This window comes from Kryptolebias marmoratus, linkage group LG6 (assembly GCF_001649575.2).
Source record: "Kryptolebias marmoratus isolate JLee-2015 linkage group LG6, ASM164957v2, whole genome shotgun sequence".
NCBI classification, from domain to species: Eukaryota; Metazoa; Chordata; class Actinopteri; order Cyprinodontiformes; family Rivulidae; genus Kryptolebias; species Kryptolebias marmoratus.
The window spans coordinates 26,859,434-26,862,261 of NC_051435.1; the positions used below are offsets into that span (position 1 = coordinate 26,859,434).

General features: G+C 37.3%; 1 long non-coding RNA gene across 1 annotated transcript; it reads right to left on the reverse strand.

Annotated features, from left to right (window-relative positions):
• Positions 1 to 1,039: 1,039 nt before the first annotated feature.
• Positions 1,040 to 2,614, reverse strand: LOC119617130. Its single transcript, XR_005233314.1, has 2 exons — positions 2,123 to 2,614; positions 1,040 to 1,923 (listed from the first exon to the last, which is right to left on the reverse strand). It is a non-coding gene; the product is annotated as an uncharacterized LOC119617130 (long non-coding RNA).
• Positions 2,615 to 2,828: the final 214 nt, after the last annotated feature.

Below are 2,828 nucleotides of genomic sequence, written 5' to 3' on the forward strand. Positions count from 1 at the left end.
CTCTCATTGATGTGCCATCCTGGATGAGCTGCACTACCTGAGCCACCTGTTTGGTCTCATGCTACCACGAGTGTGAAAGCACCACCAACATTCAAAAGTGACAAAAACATCAGCCAGAAAGCTTAGGTACTGAGAAGTGCTCTGTGGTCCCCACCTGCAGAACTACTCCTTTATTGAGTGTGTCTTGCTAATTACCAATAATGTCCACCTGTTGTCTATTGCATTTGCACAACAGCATGTGAAATTGATTGCCAATAAGTGTTGCTTCTTAAGTGGACAGTTTGATTTCACAGAAGTTTGATTTACTTGGAGTTATATTGTGTTGTTTAAGTGTTCCCTTTTTTTTGAGCAGTGTATATACTTTTCACAGTTTGAAAATTCATGCTTATGTTTCTCTCCCACTGTAGTCACAAGAATAAATTATGATTAAAATCTAGCACAGGTAAATTAAGAGTTTTTTTAAAGGCTGCTTTATGGTTTGTTCAGCAAGTTCTGTCATTGAACAAGTTGAGCAGTGTGGGATGATCTGACTTTATTCTTTCTAATTATTTTAAATATCAATTGTATACATATTTTCTTTTGTAATTGCCTATTAGATTATAAGGCTTTTTGTTTAAGAGCTTTTCCTCTTGTTCTTTGACCCTGCAGAAGAGATGACCTCCTGTTTTAAAAACAACACCAACAAGAAAAAAAATAGTGAATTTTTAAGAGCTTACTTTTTACTTTTACTTGAGTACATTATTTTATTACTTTTTTCCACCTGTGAAAATAAGCAAATATTTAAAAAATGACAAACAGACAAAACAATAGATATAAAATTAAACTGCTGAAAATAAACAAACATTTGAAAAATACTGTTTGTGTTTAATAATTGCTTAAAAAAAAAAAAACACTAAAATAGGCAAACTAGGTCATCACAAATTAGAATGACAGTAGAAATATTGTCAAATTACTAAAAAAAAAAAATATATATATAAACCAGCATTTACTGCATGAATGTCATGACGAGGGGAGACAGAGGCAAACCCAGAATGCAGAATCATCTCAAAATAAAAACTGATTTATTAAAGCAAAATATACCAAAAACAAAAGGCTGGCTTGGCAGCAAAAACAATAACTAAATTACAAAAAGCAAGACAAGGCATGGAGGAACGAGAGACACAACAATGAACCGACGGGGAAGTGGAGAAGCTGACCAGGTTTTAAAGCAGAGGATAATTATGGGAAGTGGGCACAGGTGAGTGATTACAATCGCTGACAGGTGTAGATGGGCGTGGCAGACAAACGGGCAGACTGAGGGGAAGTGAATGTTGACAGAGGACAAGGAACAAAACAGAGCAATTCACAGACAAGAAAAACAATAAATCAAGACTAAACAAAACTCAAATCCTTACAATGAAGTTCAAACAGATGTACTTTAAACTGTAATTGTAAGTAAATAATACATCGTGCAATGAAGTGGTGAAAAGACTTGATTTTTATGTTTGTTTGTTTTTTTTTGGTCCACTCTGCTTGTAGTTTGAAAGCAAATATCCTTTGCTATAGACCATTATCCTTGTTACCTCAGTTTATAACCAGATTAGATCAGTTCATTGATAAACAAAATATTTTAAATAACAATCAATATGGTTTTAGAGCTAATAATTCAACATCAATGGCTCTCATGGATTTAATAGAACACATAACAACAGCTATTGATCAAAGACAGTACTGTTGGAGATGATGCAGACTGAATTTGTCAATGTACAAACTTGGTTTAACTTAATAAATTCTCATCAAATTACATGATATTCATTAATAGTAAGAAAACTGTCAATGTTTCATTTTGAGTCGAGGGTGTTGAGATTTGTAGAGTCAGTGAGGTTTGAAGTTTTTGGGTGTCTCATTGATGAAGAGCTGACACGGAGACCTCATATAAATTACCTAAGAAACAAAATAGCAAAATCGATTGCAGTACTGCGTAAAGTAAAAGAGTTATTTAATGATAAACCACTATTTATATTATATAATTGACAAGGCGGAGCTTGACAGGATTCAGAACTCGCAGACTCAGACAAAGTTTTAAGATGTTTATTGTAAACGGACCAGAGGATGGATTACTGTCTCTAGTCTGGGCACTCACGTGAACGCCAGGAGGCAGGACCAGCACAGGTAAGCCTGTCATGGGCTGTTGGTCGGGTGCAGACTGGAGTGTCTGAAAGGGGCTTGGGCGAGAGAGAGAGTCCGAGTCCAGGCAAGGGGTCAAAACCAGTGAGTCCAGGAAAAACAGCCAAATCCAAAAAGGGATAATCCGAATAGCAAAGTCCAGCACAGAGTAGCGAGGTCAGTTACCGTGAAGCAGAGTCCAGAGAGGTGTCCAATAAGGGGCAGGCAAGCCTCGTGGGTCGTGGATCAGGCAAGGGCCAGAACACATGGAATCAGGCAAGCGCTGTGGAAGTACGCTGGGCATCTACTACGTTATACCGTTCAATAATCTGGCAACTGTGGGCTGTGAGCTGTGGGTATATATACTGGTGTGAACAGGTGAAGCAAATGGCTGTGATTACGTTAGCATGGAAACATGGGCGTGGCTTGGAACTGTGAGACTGTGGAAAAATACTAGGCTATGGCATGACTAGGAGCAGGAGGCGTGGCAGGAACAGAGGAAGCTGTGACAATAATGCAATAATTGTTCCACACTTGATTCATTGTATTGAAGTTTGGGGGAATGCATGTAAAACAATCACAAATCCTATATTAGTTTCACAGGAAAGAGCTGTAAGAATCATCACAAGAAAACATTGCTATCACACATCAAATACATAATTTCATCAACTGAGATTATTAAA